Here is a 19,803-nt window from a genome sequence, read left to right on the forward strand (position 1 = left end):
AAAAACATTAAAACCATTAATTGCCATTAAAAAAAAGAAATGCAGCAACACGCTGTGTGTGAATCCAGCCTTAAGAAAAATAAGGCTTTTGTGTCGCCACGCAAATCAAGACCCATAACATTATTTTTTTCTGGTCAACATAAACATCTTACAGCTTGTTTTTGTGGTGTGGTATTTTTTTATATCACCATCTTTAGGTACATATAACGAATGGTATAACTTTTATAAACATAATGTTAAGGAGGGACAGCAATTCAGCCATTGTTTTTTGGGTTTTGTTTTAACAGTATTTACCGTGCGGTATAAATGACATGCTGACTATATTCTATGCATAGGTAGGATTATGGCCTTACCAAATTTATATTGATTTTCTTATGTTTTACTACTTTTAGACAATAACAACACTTTAAAAAAAAATTTTTTGTATTGCAACATTCAAAGACCAATAACATGTTTTCATTGGTAACATTTTGGGGTATATCCAACTTTTTTATCACTTTTTATTCTGTGTTTGGGAGGCGGCAGGAACCAAAAAAACAGCAAAAGTGGCATTGCTTTTAATTTTTTTAAGGCGTTCACTGTGTGGCTTAATTAACATCATAATTTAATACATACATACACTTCGGTCAACATATGACCTTCTTCAGACAGTCTGTTAAAGACAAACTATAATATTCAAAGCAATGTCCTACCATCTTAGTTGTACATGACAGTTTATAAAGATATTAACAAAATCACTGCATGAGTTAAACGACAGACAATAAGGAAATTGACAAAATATGTCAGACTAAATATAACAAGGTATGTCAGTCAAATTATTCCATGTCATGCACTGTACACAGTTGATTGTCTGACTCATATAGTGTACAGAATAACCTGAGGCCAGTATTTCTGGCAAGAAATCAAATATATATTCATCAAATATACAGTATATTTTGTTATCACTACAGCCAGAAAAATCTGCTAACAAATAGTCTATCCTAAAACGTGTTTAGTCATCATGAATATGTCATTATATATCTAGAATATCTTCATAGAGAAAAACAGCATTGATGTTGCTGTGGTGTAAAGAACTAACAGAGGATTCCTAATTAAAATCTAAAATCTTTTTTTAGATTTTATTAAGGGATGCACTGTTAGCTATTTGGCTGAATTAGCTAGACAATTACCTGATATGAATGTTTATGAGCCACTTCCCGGTGATCCTAAATTTAGAATCAAAAATATCATTGATACAATATTGGTTGAGGCCCACAATGCGGGCATCATTGATGGGGACCTGTTGGAATATATGACAGTGCGGCATCCGGTGGTTCCTGTGCTGTACTGTCTTCCAAAAATCCATAAGTCGTTGATAGATCCCCCGGGTAGACCAATTATATCTGGCTTTGGTTCCATTTTTTCACCGATAGCCATCTTTCTAGATAAAATGTTACGTGACTTTGCCATTAATGCTAAATCCTATATACAGGACACTACTGACTTTTTGACTAAATTAAGTGAGGTTCAGTTGATGGGGGACTGCACACTTGTATCATTTGATGTGTGCAATCTCTATATGTCAATTAACCATACGAGAGGCCTTCATACTATATCTGAAGCGTTACAGCAGTCAAATTACACCCATGAATGTATTAACTTCCTCATGTGTCTTTTGGAAATTGTCCTTACAGAAAATTACTTTTTATTTGGTGACTCCTTTTATGCACAGAGGAGGGGTACGGCCATGGGATCCAACTTGGCTCCCACATACGCAAATATATTCATGGCAGCCTTGGAGGAAGGCGCCGTCTATGTCTCTCCCCACTTCACTAAGGTTTTGAGGTGGTGGAGATACATAGACGACGTCTTCGTCATTTGGACAGGCTCCCAAGTGGAGTTGGAGTGTTTCTTCAGTTTTTTGAACAACATAGATGATGATATCAAATTCACTATGGACTCTTCAACAACATCTTTAAATTTTCTTGACACCAGAGTTTCTATCCAGGGGCATAGACTTATCACGGACCTGTATAGTAAACCCACAGACCGTAACAATTTACTGAGGTTTGAAAGCTGTCATCCCCATCCCATGATCGCTTCTCTCCCCTATAGCCAGATGTTGAGGGTGAAGAGGATTGTACAGGATCCTCCAACCCTTGACGTGAGGTTGAGGGATATGTCTATGAAATTCAGAAATCGGGGATATCCTAAAAACTTATTGGACAATAAGAGATCCAAAGTGGAGGGGATTGCGAGACATGACCTTCTGAAAAATCGGAAACAATCGCCCTCTGCTAGACTGACATTGGTGTCCACATATTCCCATAAGAGCAATGAAATCGCTAACATCATTAGAAAAGAATGGGGGATACTTAGGAGCTCTTTTGGTAAAATTCCGGAATTTGAAGTCCCACCACGTATGGCCTATCGTAGGACCAAAAATTTGAGAGATCGTCTAGTACATGCAGATGTGGGCTCTATGACTAAGAGTCATCAGTCTTTGCTAGCCCCCAAAAAATTTGGTTGCTTCCCGTGTTTAGGATGTAACAATTGCAAGAATATGGTCAAGGGCGAGGTTTTTTTCCATCCCACTAAAGGTTCTACCTACAAAATTAAACATCATCTTACATGTAAATCGGACCATGTAATATATATTATTCAATGTCCTTGCAAACTATTGTATGTAGGCGAAACCACCTTAGATTGCAGGAAACGTATAAATAACCATAAGTCTACCATTCGCACCAAGAAAATTTACCTTTACCTAAACATTTCGTAGAAAAAAACCATGGGGAGAATGACTTTAAGTTATACATCGTGGACCATGTACCGCGCCATAGACGCGGTGGTGACAGGATCTCCAAATTGAAAAGGCTAGAGTTAGAATGGATTTTTAAGTTAGACACTTTATCCCCTAATGGTCTTAATATAGATTTCAAGATCTCTCCAAGTTTCTCTAGATAGCCCAGTGTTATACTCTGATATGAACATCTGCCCGTGGATCTACCATCTCCCCCATGTTCCTCCCCCTCCTCTGTGTGTTGGGAGAATAAGATATAATTTGACCATCTCTTTATTATAACAATATTCTATATGTCATTTATAAATGTTTAGGTCTGATATATATTATCAATGCCCTCTAAACTATCTCATGTATATTTTTCTCTCTATTTTAGATATTACTCTCAAGATTTGCCTCAAGGATCGGTTGAAGATATGTATATGCACTACTCCTATGTTTGACTATATGTATCCTATTTTTGTAAAAAAAAATTCATATATCTTTGTCCATGTTTTCCCTCTACAATATCTCTTTGGCGATATGTGAATCTCTGCATCTATACACTATGAGTATTATGTACATTTGTATGTGTTCAAAATCCTCATCTCTATCTCTTGATATGAGGTATGAGGATTATGGATTTGAGATATTATATCTACCTCTAGTCTTTATTTATACTACAGAGGTATTATATGCAGTCTATATCACTATGTATTTGGCCAACTATATTGGAGAGTGGATGGGATGGACTTGTAATATATGGAGTGTTATTGCCCTTCTCTAAAATGGCGACGAGGATCATCTGTTAGCATTGCGCAGACGCGAATTGACGATATGTCCCGTGACTCACAGCTGATACAGATAGGATCTGCCGTCATCCATGGAAAACATGTGAGGGTGTATGACCCTCTTTCAATATGGCGATTAGTGCCTCTGGTGGATCATGCGCATGCGTCCAATGACGTTCCATGCGATGACTCATACCCACAGGTGATAGGATTACATAATGCTCAGATCTACGTAGTAAGAGAGTGCACAATGTTATCAGCCGATCCAGCGAGGGTAAGATGCTTTTAAACTTTATTTTATAGACCTGTTCTTTAACATTGTCACAAGTTATTATACACATGTAGCCCATCTGATTGATTGGCCTTATTATAGTATATGCACTATTTACACTATATATGTATAATGTTTTAAATTTATCTCTCTATATATGTATCACCATTTCCATAGGGGATCTTATCGATATGAAATTTTGTATATTTGTCGTATCACTACCACACAATCTCACTATGTATATGTAATTGGTTTCTGTGATTTTGTATTGCATATATATGCGCCTTTTGTGTCACATTATTATGCTTGAGAAAGGCTCGTGTTGAGCTGAAACGTTGCACCGTGGAATAAAGGATCTTCACTGTTGAATATTTGGTAGTGCTGTCTCCATTTCTTTTCTACCTTGACTGAGGGGCCACTTTGGACTGTGACCCAGGAGACGTGCACCCTTCTGAAAAATTGTCCTGTGCTGCTGATCTATACCTACTTGTTAGCTTTTTGCATGGTTTGACATTCAAGTAAGTATTTTTATATGTCCCTTTATATTTTTTTTCAAGAAAATAGAAATACTATAAATCTCAGTTAGTTAAACGGGTTGTCCACTACCGGACACAACTGGACAACTAATGACCTATCCCCCGGATAGGTCATCAATACATGATCTGTGGAGGTCTGACACCCGGACCCCGCACCGTTGAGCCGATCCGGCTGCCTCCGGGCACCAGACATCGATGCCGGAAGCAGATAGCTCCGGTTCTGGAATAGAATCAACTGCTTCCGACTCCTTACATTGCAGGCCACCGGAGCAGCTGATCGGCGCGGGGTTCGGGTGTCGAACCCGTATCGATGATATACTGATGACCTATCAGCTGGATATGTCATCAGTTGTCCAGTAGTGGAGAACCCCTTTAAACCTGGTTGTTTTATTTTTACATATTGCAGTATTATTTGAACAGTGTATGATAGTATTATGTGGGTTCCTGTCTAAGAGTATTATTTGATATTGTTAAAGTATTATTTGGGCAATGTACAGCAGAATTATTTTGGCACCATGACAATAATATTTGAGCGATGTATGAAGGTGTTATTTTATGTCCCGATTTTATGCACTCTAAGGCCAATTGCCCACTGCAGTTACTTTCTTCAGTGTGCTATCCATTCTTTTAACACATTCATTTCTATGGGGCCATGCACAATTCCGTTGCTTTAATGGTACCGTGTGGCCGTTCCGACAAAAATAGAACAGGTCCTACTCCTGTCCGTTTTTGACGGAACAGTCTCTGGCATTTCATTCATTTGGTCCGTTGAAACCAGCCGCATCCACCCCCTCCTGCACTATAATTGTACCTGCGTCTATAGGACACAGGTACAATTAGAAGCAATGAATGGCCGGCTACATTCCGTGCCTGGCCATTCAGCGCCTTTCTACAAGTGAAGCGGAGCGATACTTTGCACCGCTTGTGTCGTTGAAAGGCGCTAATTGACAGGGAAAGTCATTCTGCCCTGCCAATCAGCGCCTTTCATAGATGCAAGTGGCGCGACCACGTCATCGTGCTATTTGCGTAGTTCAACCCCAGGAGACCTGCGCAGAAGAGAGCAGGTCTCCATTGCCGCCGGACGGCGCGGGAACGGGATTAAGGTGAGTTTGTATAGTTTGTTTTTTTATCCTAATAAAAAAGTGTGTGCCATTATCTACGGGGTGTCTTTATGTATAGGGGGGGCTTTATCTACGAGGGTGGGGCTTTATCTACGGGGGAGGGGGCTTTATCTACGAGGGGGCTTTATCTACAGGGGGCTATATACAGGGTGGGCTATATGTGGAGCACTATATACAGGGGTGGGCTATATGTGGAGCACTATATACAGGTGTGGGCTGTATCTACAGGGGGGCTATATACAGGGGTGGGCTATCTATGGAGCACTATATACAGGGGTGGGCTATATGTGGAGCACTATATACAGGGGTGGGCTATATCTACAGGGGGGCTATATACAGGGGTGGGCTATCTGTGGAGCACTATAGGGGGAGCTATATGTGGGACACTATATACAAGGGTGGGCTATATGAGGGGCACTATTTACAAGGGGCTCTATGGGTGGCACTATCTACAGGGGGCCCTATTGCAGGCACTATCTACAGGGGGTACGGGGTGTGTGTGTGTGTGTGTGTGTGTGTGTGTGTGGGACACAGTGCATGGTGCTATTATAATTAGAGGTGCAGTGTATGGCACTATTATATGTAGTGGCATAGTGTGTGGTATAATGAGAACTTTATCTTTGTTTATAGGTGTAGAAATGTTTGAAAGTGAGAAGCTGAAGACATCTGAGCGGCACACTGCAGAAATGGGCTGTGACTGGGAGAAGTCATCATAGAGGTCTGGACCGGATGGAGAAAAATAACTAGAATCTGAGACGTCACCGGTATATCACTTAATCTAAATGTTTATTCTGCCTCTAATCATTACTGTAGTCACAGTAAGATCTGCAGCGAGATGATAGGTGGTATGATTATGATAAGATTTTTAATTTTTTTGTGAAACAGCAACTCCCAGCATATAATTACCATTGTTCGGGCCATGCTGGGAGCTGGAAACAATTTAGTGCAAAACTATAAGGCAGGGGTTGCACTAAATTGAGCTTTATTTGTGCTGGTGTTGTGTGTATATATATATATATATATATACTGAGCTTTGTTCTGGTACTATATATATATATATGTACTGAGCTTGGTTCTGGGGCTGTATTTATGTACTGAACTTGGTTCTGGAGCTATATTTATGTACTGAGCTTTGTTCCGGTGCTGTCTATATGTAATGATCTTTGTTCTGGAGCTGTATTTATGTACTGAGCTTGGTTCTGGTACTGTATATATGTAATGAGCTGTATTCTGGTGCTGTATATATGTAATGAGCTTTGTTCTGGTGCTGTATATATGTACAGAGCTTGGTACTGGAGCTGTATTTATGTACTGAGCTTGGTTCTGATGCTGTATTTATGTAATGAGCTTGTTCTGGTGCTGTATATATGTAATGACCTTTGTTCTGGTGCTGTATATATGTAATGAGCTTGGTTCTGGTGTTGTGTATAGAAATATATTGCTTGTAAAATGTAAAAATGTTTTTATGCTCGAGTTACATAAAAAAAATGTGGAAAAGAAATGACACGTCATTGATTGGTAGAGAAAACAAACATGGCGAGGGGGAAGGAGATGTCGGGAAAGAGGTTGGGGGGGCGCCAAAAACTAAATCTATGCCCCGGGTGCTGGAGAACCTAGCTACGCCACTCCGTGTGCTGTACATGTTTCACGGATTTATCATTAGCAGCCGTACGACGGCCAACGGATGTTTGCATGAGGGCTAGGGTGGTAGTATTTGGTCTCTGTCTAATGGCATTATTTAGCAAACTTTTCAAACAAATAAAAAATAAAAAAGGGGAAATCAAATGGCGCCGTCACACATTAACTTTGACTGGTTGAATAATGCTTTCTTTATATCTGTGTTTGGTGTTTCCGTTAATCTGCTCCGTCATAGGAGCAGAACAAAGAAAATACCAGAAGCGCCGTATCCGTTGCATGATGGACATCAACGGTGCACGACGGAATCCATTGACTTTAATGGATTCTGTTGGGTTTTCGTCATGTTGTCTGTCATTTTGCCGTACAAAATAGCGCAGCCTCCATATAATAGAGCCTACGACGCAAATGTGAACAAAGACTTAGAACGTTTAAAATAAGTAAAATCAATACAACACATTTTGGGATTGGTCCAATCCCTTCCTTAGCTACCTATTATTTAGGCATTATATGGCAGAATTGTAAAGCAAACACATCCAGCACAAAACTTCAGCTTGAAGTGGTTTGTAAATGCATGTCCTATTTCTTAAATGACAAAACAAGGACAGCCCCATATTCTGTATTTTACATATAAATATTGGCCTTTTTCCAATCAATATCACTGAAAATTGTGTCATATACATAAACATCTGCATGACATCAAAACAAAATCAGAAATTCAGGCTGAGAATCAGAGTTAAAAACACTGCAAAATAATTACAACCAAAACAAAAACGTGCTTCTCTAATAATAATGTTAAAATCCCATTTATCATAAATTTAATAGGCTTTCATGTCAAATATGCATTAAACATGTTTATTTAATTACCATAATCATATGCGTTCCATTAAGAAAATGAAAAGAGTTTTAAAATGATGCCTGGGTCTTGAGTCAGCTGTGTCTTCATTAGCGGGAATCTCAATCCAAATAATTCAGGTCCCCTGGATGATAATAAAATGCTTACCATACCATTGTTATTATTTTTCCTGACACAGAGTTCGGCCTCCTTCCACACACTGGGGCAGATTTATGAGTTTCAGACAGTGTAAACTTAGACCAGGCAGTCAGAATATACGCCAAATTTATCACAGTGGTGCATGCTGTATGATAAATTTGATGCTAGACACTTTTTTCCTACTGGTACCGCTTCTGATTTGGCTTAAGTTGCAATAGAATATTGTGCCAGATGTTTAGTGCATTTTGGCGCAACTTGGCACATTTTAAGCCACACCACCTCTCTGTTAAGCCCCGTCCCTCTTATGATTTTTGTTTTTTTTTTACAGTCTAGAGAGGTGCGAATATCTGTTCTACAATGAAATGTGCCAAATCGGGCTGTGGCGCATTTTTCAACACATTCTAGGGGCAGACGCAAATCTGCCCCATTATAGTTTCTGCACTTTTATGGTATGTTCACACGGGCTATTTTCAGTTCTGTAATCGTCCCGAAAAACGGCTGAAAAATATGGCTGGGAAATACGGCGTTCTGTTCCGACAGGGCATTTTTCTACACCTCATTTTCAAAAAACGGCGAGTAAAAAGACGCCCCGTAAAAAGAATATGCATGTCATTTCTTGAGCTGTTTTTGGAGCCGTTTTTCATTGACTCAATAAAAAAACAGCTCCAAAAACCGCTGTAAAAACCGCTGCGAAAAATGCTAGCTTGATTAAAAAATGTCTGAAAATCAGGAGCGGTTTTCCCTTGAAAACAGCTCCGTATTTTCAGCACATAGCAATATACTTTGCTGTTACAACGTGTGACATTGTTCACCATGTAGCGGTTGTGTTTCTAGCATGCAGTGGTTAGTACCTACCAAAAATGGTCCAAGGAAGGGCAACCGGTGGAACGGTAACAGGGTCATGGGCGCCCAAGGGTCATTGATGCATAAAGGAGAATCCATCTAGTCCAATTGCACTATAGCTGAAATCAGGGGCGGAAATATCGCCAGTACAGCAGCTTTGGCTGCACAGGAGCCCGGAGGGTATGAGGGCCCGCTCAGCTGTCCTAAACGCTGTGCGCATAAATAGGCATAAAGATCGGCGCGGCCGTGGGGTAGACGGAGGGGGGCTCCTTTCCCTCCCGGTGCACTTTTAGCAACTCACAGATCGGGCCCCCTTCCTTCACATATGTTATTAATGCCATCAATAACATATGTGAAGGAAGGGGGCCCGATCTGTGAGTTGCCGAATGTCCACAGGGTAGGAGGGGGTCCCCTCCGTATGCCCCGCGACCGCGCCAATCATCTATTACTTAGAAAATGTATTAGGAGGGGAGGGGCCTGGCGAGGCTTGCTCTGTCTGGTGGTCTTCGTCACCTAATAACCCGCGTCACTGTCACATGCAGTGCAACATCTGACAGTGACGCTCACTAGGTGACTAAGACCACCAGATAGAGCGTTCTGCACCTAGCATCGCTATCTTCGGACCAGTTATTGATCCGGGATAGCGGCGCTGCTGAAAGTGAGCCTAATACTAGTTGGCTGAGCCTCTCAACCAATCAGTGTTAGTGTTCTTCTTACTTCGCCCCCTGAGCCTGCCAGTGCTTTTACTGTGCGGTGTGCGTGCTGAGCGTCGTGAAGGCGTCTGACTGAAAATAAAAAGAACTAGGAGGATGTGGTTGCTGCCCTGTCTGTAGAAAATGTTAGGAGTGGAGTGAAGCTCAGTGGACAGTTAAAGGGGTTTGCCCTTCTTTAGCATTTATGGCATATCCGCAGGTCCATCTCTGGGACCTGCGCCTATCTCTAGAACTGGGCCCCCTAAACCCTGTTCTGCCTTTCTCGGCTCCTGCTGCTTCCCGAACACTTCCTGATTAGATGGTTGGGAGTTACGAAAACAGCAAGCTGCGCTGAGCTGTCGTTTCGGTAACTCCCATAGAAGTGAATGGCAGTTACGGAAGCAGCTGAGCACGGCAGCTACTTTTAAATATGGAAATTATTTGCATTATTTATGTTTGTTACTTGTGTTCTAAACTAGTAATAAAATATTCAATATAGATTTGTATAGTTTTATATGCACGTGGGCGTGGTTAGGTTATGGGCCCTCTGCAGTCTGTGTCCGATTCTGGCTCAAATAGATTAAAAAGTTAATGCTGGCTATGACGGAAAGGTTTCAGAACAGAGTGCATCACAGCTTGTTGCGTTTGGGACTGCATAGCCGCAAACTAGTCAGAATGCCCATGCTGACCTCTATCCACTGCTGAAAGTGCCTACAATGGACATATGAGCATCAGAATTGGATTATGGAGCAATGGAAAAAGTGGCCTGATGTGATAAAATATGTTTTCTTTTGCATCATGTGGTTGGCTAGGTACGTGTGCGTTGCATACCTGGGAAAGAGATGGTACTAGGATACTATGGAAATAAGGCAAGGAGGTGGAGGCCGTGTGAAGCTCTGGGCAATATTCTGCTGGGAATCCTTGAATCCTGGCATTCATGTTGATGTTATTTTAACTCATACCACAACAATGTTAAAGACAAAGTACACCCCTTCATGACAACTGTATTACCTAATGGCAGTGGCCCTTCCGCAGGATAATGCGCCCTGCCACACTGCAAAAACTGTTCAATAATGGTTTGAGAAATGCGACAAAAGGTATTGACTTGGCCTCCAAATTCCCCACGTCTCAATCCGATCTAGCATTTGTGGGATGTGCTGGGGAAAAAAAGAGTCCGATCCATGGAGGCCCCAGTGCGCAACTTGCAGGACTTAAAAGATCTGCTGCTAACATCTTGGTGCCAGATAGTACAAGACATCAGAGGTCTTGTGGAGTCCATGCTTTGATGGGTCAGAGCTGTTTTAGCGGCACGGAGGGGGAGCTACACAATATTAGGCAGGTGATTTCAATGTTATAGCCTATCGTTTATTAAGCTTTTTCAGTTTTGTAGTACAATTATGTAGTGAAATAAAAGATTGTAAGGCATGAGGCACAGAGAAATCATGTTTATTGTGTAATAAGAGCTCTGATGATAGTCATAGAATTCAGTAAATATACACGTGTGTTCATTGTTTCATATATTTCCATAAGTGAAACGTGGTTCCGAATAATTTTCCTCTTGATTACCCAGGTTTCTTCTAAATCAAAGTAAACAAAAAAAATGGTCAAAACACACTCATGTACTTTACATACTAGGTACTAGAGCACAAAACGCAAGGCTTCACATGCTCGGTGAACTAAACAGAAAATACAAAGAAAAAAAAATCAGCGCAATTCTTTCTTCCCTTAATCTCCTTTTCTTTGATTTTGTATTCTTCTTTTTCTGATTAATATAGCAACGAAAACTGTTAAATCTATAAATAGTTATTTTATATGTGTTCCAGAAGATCAGTAATTTCTCCTCTAATCCCTCTTTCAATCCTATGTCCTGTGTTTACACAGGGAGATGTGCTGCCGACAACAATAATCTTTTACTTTTTTAAAACGATATGACCAGCAGATAATCGAGCGTTTGCTTGTTCATTTGCTGATTACTGCCCTTTTTACACAGGCAATTATCGGCAACGAGCGCTATATTAACGCTCATCTGCCAGATAATTATCCTGTTAAAAACCCCCTTTAGCTTCTAGTTCTTATCATACAACTAAGACCTGAAACTACTGACATTGTAGCACAGCACAGATGACCTCATAAGTGATGGTTTAAGAAAAAAAAGAGAACACCATAATGTCAAACTTGGGCATAAGGCATGTATAAATTGATTTATGAGGTCATACTATTTTTCCATCGTTTGCCTGGTATCTGGGGTATGATTCATGTCGATTTAAATAATACTAATATCTATTTAAACTTATATTTACCAATCTTTGTCTATTCTAGTGTCCATAGTTCCAGCCATTGCCATGACCATTGTGACCATGACCATAACCTCCGCGATTGCCGCCATAAGAGCCACGATATCCATTATTCCAGTATGATCCATAGCGTGCGCCATAGAATGGTCGATTGAAACCGCCACCATAGCCGGGATTATACCCAAACCCATAACCAGCACCATATCTGTTATATCCGCCTATTCCGCCATATCCACCATAGAGAGGGTAGAATCTTGATCTTCCCGTAAAACCTCCTGAAAAAAAATGGAATTAAATCAGGTACCAAAACTCAGAAATGGATGATGCATGATAAGTTTCAATTATTTATATGGCACATTGGTTTAATTTCTAGGTCTTTCTATTTCACAAATACATTTCTAGTGTATTATGTTCATTGGTTTAGCGCATTTGTATAAAAACTGGTACTGTATAACTTAGGTGTAAAATAGCTGAAATATAGCAGATTTTCTCAAGTAAAACACACTTTGTGTATTTACAACGTCTCCTACTGTAGTTATGAGAAGCCTGCAGAATGGACCACGGCTACTCCGTGCTGCTGTTTAGCACCAAAACACTGTAATAATAAAATTTTGTGAAATTATGTTGTTTTTTTTTAAAGTCCTGCGTTTTTCTTGCATATCTAGAGGTAAACTTTAGCACCAGTTTGGGTACATATAACGTATTTATTAAATTTTATTAACTTTTTTGGGGGGGATAGAAAAAAAAATCAATTTTGCCATCTTGTTTGCATCTTAAATTTACGTTGTTTAACGTATGGCATAAATAACATAATAACTTTATTCAGTGGGTCGTTACAATTGCGGCAATACCAAATTTATATTGTTTTTTTTATGTTTTACTACTTTTACACAGTAAAAACATTAATTTTTTTTACTTATTTGTTTTTGTGTCGCCATATTTTAAGAGCCATAACTTTTTTATTTTTCTGCTGACATAGCTGTATGAGGGTTTTTTTTTGTGGGACGACTTGCAGTTTTTATTGGTACCATTTTGGAGTGCATGCCACTTTTTTAAACACTTTTTATTACTTTTTTTTAATGCAGGATGAACATAAAACAGCAATTCTGGCAATGTTTTTTATTTTATTTTTTACGGCGTTTACCGTGCGGGTTAAATAATGTAATTGTTTTATAGTTGGGGTCATTATGGACACGGCTATACTAAATATGTGTAACTTTTTAACTTTTTTGTTTTTTCATAATAAAGAGGAAAAAGTGGGTTTTGCATTTTTTTTTACTGGGGATTTTTATTTATTTTTTATAAGCTTTATTAAACTTTTTTTTTTTACTTTTTTTCTTTTTAGTCCCACTAGGGGACTTTACTATGCAATCATTTGATCACTTTTATAATACACTGCAATGCTTCTATATTGCAGTGTATGTTGCCTGTCAGTGTAAAACTCACAGGCATCTGTTAGACAATACCCCAGGCATGGCCTAACAGGCATTCGCTAGAGGCAGACCTGGGGGCCTTTGTTAAGCCCCCAGCTGCCATAAAAACCATCATTACCCTGCAATCACATCGCGGGTGTGCCGATAGGGTGAGAGAAGGAGCCCTCTAAAACCACTTAGATGCGGTGGTCGCTATTGACCACCACATCTGCAGGGCTAAACGGGCGGGATCTATGCTGATTTTGATCCCGCCCGCTCGAGCAGGTCTGCTCCAAGCCCTCAGCTACCGGAGGTAGCTCAGAGCAGGAAGCTTTTATTGCTCCTAGCAGCGTAACTTTATTTTAATGCAGCGACATAAAAAGGCCTAAGCATCAGAATAAAGCCCATCAGGGACCGGCATAAAAACATCTATGGACGGTCACTAATGAGTTAAAGGGGCTGCGGCGGTCGTATGTCTGTACATTGCTTACGTGGTTTCCGTCTCGTTCATACTTTGCACGCAACGTTACATTTGTAGCGGCTGTGCAAGGTATTGCACCACTGTCCCATTGACTTAAATATGGTGTTGGTACTGTTGGCAAGTTTTTGTAGTTGCATGACATCCTTGGTGCCACTAGTGCAATAGTATTTGCAAATAGCAGCAGCTGTTTAGTCACATGTCAGGTTTCTTATAATCCTCTCTTTGAGGAACACGCTTTTTTGCCACATCAAGGAGTGGATACAAAAAAAAGAGAAGTCTTTCCTTTATATGTTTCCTCCTTTGAAGATTCATTGAAAAAAAAAAATTGAAAAAAAAATGCACCAAAACTTTCCTGTGTGAACCTTGCATATCACTCACAGGGCAGATTCTTATAAAGGACTCGTGGACTGTTGAATGATGGCAAAATATTTAATTTTTTTGTGGACTCGTGGACATGTGGAATGATGGCAAAATATATTTTTTTTTTATAGAGGACCTATCAACTCTCCTTGCATTTTTAATGAAGTAATAATATTAAAGCATATTTTCTTACAATTCTGTGTTGGCCTGATTCTCTGTTATTCCTCCTGGAAATGTTAGAATAAATTGAGACATGGGCTTTACCGTTACCCTTGGCAATATAGTGTATCCCTACACAGTCTAACACAGTCTAATCAGCGCTTATAGCATCAGACTATTTAGGAACCCTCCCTATTCACAAAGGAAATATTTCCAGAAGGTATAACAGAGAAATAGCACAATGCAGAGTTCTAAGAAAATATACTCCAGAATTGTTATTTCATGGGGATACAAGTTTTTACTAAAAAAAAATGTCAGGAGAACTGACGGGTCCACATTTAAAAATCTTGCTGTGATGAAATAGAATTTATTACTTACCAATCGCAATGTTCAACAGGGACATGATGATCAATCCTGAAAATAAAGAGAGACATATAATGGAATATGTTTTCAAATATGTTTTTAAGTAGCTGAACGGAAACCATTTAAGGCCACTTTCACATGGTTAGTATTTAGGTCAGTATTTTATATCAGTATTTGGAGGGCAAAACCAGAAGTGGAACCTACATAGAGAAAAAGTATAATAGAAATATTTGTACCTCTTCCATGTTTTGGACCCATTCCTGGTTTTGGCTTCCAAATACTGATGCAAAATACTGACCAATATACTGCCGTGTGAAAGTGGCCTAAGGAATATCTCTATAAGTATTTTTGTGGACATTGAGTAATTTTCTGTTAATTTGGTTTTGAGATTTTTTCATTATGCTATATATAATGTAAGTAGAATGTTAGTTCAATGTAAGTAGAATATTTACATAGAAGTCTGTTGAAAAGCAAGACATGGATGTTTACTATCAATACTTGTCCAAAGCCCATGAATGCAATGCACATCTAAACATATATATATTATTTTCATATTCTTGTCTTTCTTGTCTTTGTTGAGAATGTACAATATATAACATAGAATTGTAAGTTTATATTGGCTCAATAAAGAGGTGGCCATTTCCACCTCCCTAGCTTGGTAATGTTGCTGGAATAGGGCAATAGGGCTGCCTATATGTACACTGTTGGATTTAATGTAGTAAATGGAAAAATATAAGAGTATTATAAATCATATATAAATCATATAAATGTACTGTATAAGCAATGAAACAAAGTGATAATGAATCAGCTTCAAACGTCTTCCTTAGGCCTTAGTGACACGAACATGTCATACGTCCGTGCTACGCGCCTGATTTTCACTTGCATCACACGGACCTATGTTAATGAATGGGGCCGTTCAGACTGTCAGTGAATTTCACACAATGTATGTCCGCTGCGGGAAACTCATGACATTCCTATATTTGGCCGTGTTTCGCGCAGCACGCACTCATTGAAATCAATGGGTGCGTGCAAATCAAGCTCGGCACCCGGAAGCACTTCCGGGTGCCGCGCGTGATGCGCACTTCAGTAGTAAAAGAAATTAATGAAAACAGAAAAGCACCACGTATCATATGCTGATGACACATGGACCTTTTACCCGCGCAAAACGCAGTGTTATTTGCGCGCACAAAACGGACATGTCCGTGTGAATAAGGCCTTATTGTAAGATATCAAAGTACGTGACTCAAACTACAAATGGCTATTCTGTCAACAATATTACATACTAAGGTAGAACAAGGTAGATTAGTTTTATATAGGTCATCAATATTAGGATACTGGAATAGCGAACACCAGATATACAAGAAGTTGATATATCAGAACAATACAATGAATTAAAACAAAGCATAAAATCATATGTAAGCTACATACCGAATCCTGGAACCTTCAAGAAAAATTAAAGTGAATACTATTCTCAGTGAAGACGGATGCTTTTATTTAGTTAGTAGGACAGGGAGGAGACCGTTGAATTACACAGGGCACTTACATTTCCAATTTTCTTATCCACATTCCATTTTATTCATAGTAAACAGTCTTCTCCCTGTCCGAAATTAATTGTCAAGACATTCTCTGTCTCTTAGACATTTTTTTTAATTAGTATAATAACCAATTACCATGCAGCATGTGTGTTACCAAAACACACCTCAGAGTTACTGTATGGCTATATAGTTGTTGCTGCCATAATAGTTATGATAATGGTTCAGCTCTTGCATATTTTTCATGTAAATAATGTTTGCATGTATTCTTTATGGTAGATGCATCTATTAACATGTTTTCCCATTGCACAGCCGGCCAAATTTTTCTCTGCTTTTCTGAACTGAAAAATGTTAGAATTTAAATAATTGAAAGACACATACTCCTTTTTATTTTTTTTATTTTATATGCCCATCAAAAAACTTTAAAGTAAAAAACAATGTTATCTGGGGCCAGTATTTAGTTTAATATAAAACTTTTATGACATTTAAAAAAAAAAATCTAATATGTAAATCAACTAAATAATACTATTCTGTAGTAAAAAGTAGAATAGGTACATTTTCAAGAAGAAATGGTTTAGGAGTACCTTTCTGATACCTAGGAGTGATCAGATTAGTTTGACATTCAAATAAGTATTTTCAAAAACTTATAAAGCCCTTTATATTTTGTTATTTCAAGAAAACATCACTACCATAAATCACAGTTAGTTAAATTTGGTGCCTTTATTTTTGTTGTGTATTGCAGTATTATTGGAGCAGTATATGGCAGTATTATGTGGGTTACTGTATGACATAATTTGGCTAATATGGGGCAGGGTTATTTAGGCCATGTAGGGCAGCATTATTTTGGCATTATGACAATATAATTTGTGTATTGTATGAAGGTGTTATTTTGCCTCTGTATTCTGGTATTATGCACTCTAAAGTGGTAATACTTTGGCTCTATCTGATGTATTATTTAGGCACTATATGGCAGCGTTGGAAGTCAAACACAACTACTATAAAACTTTTGCTTGAGGTGTTTTGTAAAATAATGTCCTATTTCTTAAAATCCCACAAGGATAGATGGAAGGTTCCAAGGACAGCCCCATCTTCTGCCTTTTACAAAGAAATGTTTGCCCTTGTTAGATCGAAACCACCGAAAATTATGAGCACAATAAAAAATAGAAAAATCAATTATTTCACTTTTTTTTATATATTAAAGAAGCACTACCACAAAAACTTTTATTCTCTGGCCCATTAGAAAGGCACATTATGTAAATTGTGGTGAATGTAATCTTTTTACCGGCGGATGTATTTGTGAGTTATCCACGCCCTTCTGGTCCTCTGTGTCATGTGACCAACAATAGGACTCTCAAACTGCCACAGCGTCTCATGTGTGGACAGGATGTCCGTTTCTCCATTCCTTCCTATAAGGCCTTAGGCCCACATCCTTCACCGTTTTCACGTCCGTTTAAAACGGATCCGTGTGTCCATTGTGACATCCGTGTGGTTTCTGTTGTCACTCTGTGTCCGTTCCGTAGTCCCGTTTTAAACGGATGCTGTGCTTCCGTTTGTCTTCCGTTGTAAACGGTCCATTAAATTCCATCTCATTTGTTGAATGCAGGGAACTTTGGCACGCCCTGCCGTTGATTAGCAACGGATCCGTGAAAAACGGATGGCACACGGATGCACTACTTTTGACCGAACGAACGGAACCGTCAAAACAATGGAAGTGTGCACGGCCCCATAGAAATGTTATGTGTCAAGGTGCTATCAGTTAAAAAAACGGATAGCACCCTGAAGAAAATAACTAAAGTAGGCATGAAGCCTTAGACTCACATTGTGGCTGTGATAGTAATGAATAGAGAAACTGACTTCCTGTCCACACATGAGACGATGTGGCAGTTGTAGACTTCTATTGCTGGTCACTTGACACAGCTGAGAACCAGAATGGAGTGGATAACTCACAAATACAAAAAGTTTTGTGGGAGTGCTTCTTTAAGTAAGTTTTTCTTAAGCATGAAGTCAGAATCTAAAACCAAAATCAAATCCTAACCTCTTAAAATCATAACCAAAACACTGCAGTTGAAACACAACCAAAACCAAAACGCAGAAGTTAGTGCATTTTTCTTATAATAATAGGCCTCAAATCCCATTTTCATCATACACATAAAATAGATAGTTATATAAAAAATGAATTAAACATGAACATTTAATTACTTTAATGATATGCGTCCCAATAATAAATAAATCAAATTTCAAGATAATTCCTGAGTCCTGAGTCAGCTGTGTTTTTATTAGAAGGGATCAACGCCCACATAATTCAGATCCCCTAGGTAAGAATAAAACGTTTTGCACACCATTGCTATTATGTTTCCTGACACAGAAAAAATTTAATAATACATTCTCTGCTAAACATCTAAGTGAAAATTACATGCTTCACGTGGCTAAAGACAACTGTTTGATCCATGCGTAAGCACAATGGAAAACTTATTTTATTTGCCGCTTTCTGCTGTAGTAAGCTAGCCATAGACATAAGAAAATAGTTGTGGGCTGGACGATTGTTCACATGACCGCTATCGTCTCAAATTTTCCATTAAATCTGCGTGCTTGGCTGTGCCAAATGCATTTTCTTTCAATAGGGGATAAGTGGCTACAAGACACCTCTGGCAGTAGCATATATAAGTATAAATATTAGAATGGTTTGACATAAAAAGCCATCTGATCACCTGCCGGGAGACAGTCATGTCTAAAATCAAGCACACAGCCATGCAATCTCCATAGACAAACATTGTTAGTAGTATGGGTCGTACTGAAGAGCTCAGTGACTTTAAACTTAGCACAGATTTTGGGTGCCACTTTTGCCACAAGTCAGTTTTTGACATTTCTGATCTGCTAGATCTGCCCAGTTCAACTGTAAGTGCTGTTATTGGGAAGTGGAAGCGTCTATGAGTAACAACAGCTCAGCCACGAAGAGATAGACCATGCAAAATCACTCAGTCAGTGGGGCTGAAGTGTGTGGCGCATGAAAACAAGCTATTCTCTGTTACATTACTCACTACAGAGTTCCTTGCTGCCTCTAGAAGTGACATCTAGAGGCATCTAGAACTGTGTGTCTGGACCTTCATGAAATGAGTTTCCATGGTCAAGCAACTGTACACAAGCCTAAGATCACAATGAGCCATGCCAAGGGTATATGGTATAAAACACGCCATCACTGGATTCTGAAGTGGAACATGTTCTCTGGAGTGATGAATCGCACTTCAAGTTTCTGTCAGTGTCATTGATCATTCTGGATTTCATGGGTGTCAGGAGAATAATACCTACTAGGGCTAGTTCACATGGTGGTTTTTCCGTGGCGGATCCTGACACAAACGAACATATCCCTGGTCTGGGGATGGTTTTCAGGGTTTGGGTAGGCCCCTTATTTCTAGTGCAGGATAATGTTAACGCTACATCATACAGACATTTTGGACAATTGTATGCTTCCAACTTTGTGGTAACAGTTTGGAGAAGACCCTTTCCTTTTCCAGCATAATTGTACCCCGATGCAGAAAGCAACGTCCATAAAGACATGGT

The 19,803-nt window shown here is 39.2% G+C and overlaps 1 long non-coding RNA gene across 1 annotated transcript in view; it reads left to right on the forward strand.

Moving 5' to 3' along the window:
* The window catches only part of LOC142656276 (uncharacterized), a 47,917-nt gene extending 35,425 nt beyond the window's left edge, over positions 1-12,492 (forward strand). Inside the window, exon 3 of the long non-coding RNA XR_012849642.1 lies at positions 11,964-12,492. This is a non-coding gene — a long non-coding RNA (uncharacterized LOC142656276). The remainder of the gene's footprint in view (positions 1-11,963) is intronic.
* The last annotated feature ends 7,311 nt before the right edge of the window (positions 12,493-19,803 follow it).

Source organism: Rhinoderma darwinii, chromosome 6 (genome assembly GCF_050947455.1).
Source record: "Rhinoderma darwinii isolate aRhiDar2 chromosome 6, aRhiDar2.hap1, whole genome shotgun sequence".
Classification (NCBI taxonomy): Eukaryota; Metazoa; Chordata; class Amphibia; order Anura; family Rhinodermatidae; genus Rhinoderma; species Rhinoderma darwinii.